Below are 460 nucleotides of genomic sequence, written 5' to 3'. Positions count from 1 at the left end.
GGTAAACTAAATTCTTTTGAAAATATTATTGGCCTTAAATACTTTATTCACATATCTTAAATGTTATGACAGATCTATTTAATCTAGAATGTTCTATATAGTTGAAAAAGAATCCTCAAAACTTTTCTGTCAGGTAAAAGTTTTGAGTCACGTGCAGATGTGGCTACCTATGCTAATATGCTCTTGCTACATAGCAAGGGTATTTATCTTAGCTAGCAAGGGTACAAACCTGGCTAGCTTTTTTGCATCTGTGATGGGTAAGTGAAAATGTATTGCCAGTAGGCTGGACAACAGTCGTCTTAGCCATTAGCTCACTTCTAGGTATGAGGCTGGGTGCATTCTGCCTGAAAAAGCTAAATATGCTATTTTCTTCTTTAAATTTAAGTTGTGGCACAGGTCTTAAATTTATTTCAAATTTAATTCACTGTGTTTTAAGACGTTAGGCAGTTGCAGCTATCAG

This window comes from Poecilia reticulata, linkage group LG21, assembly GCF_000633615.1.
Source record: "Poecilia reticulata strain Guanapo linkage group LG21, Guppy_female_1.0+MT, whole genome shotgun sequence".
Classification (NCBI taxonomy): Eukaryota; Metazoa; Chordata; class Actinopteri; order Cyprinodontiformes; family Poeciliidae; genus Poecilia; species Poecilia reticulata.
The sequence above is the reverse complement of the archived record's forward strand: the minus strand, read 5'-3'. Positions refer to the sequence as shown.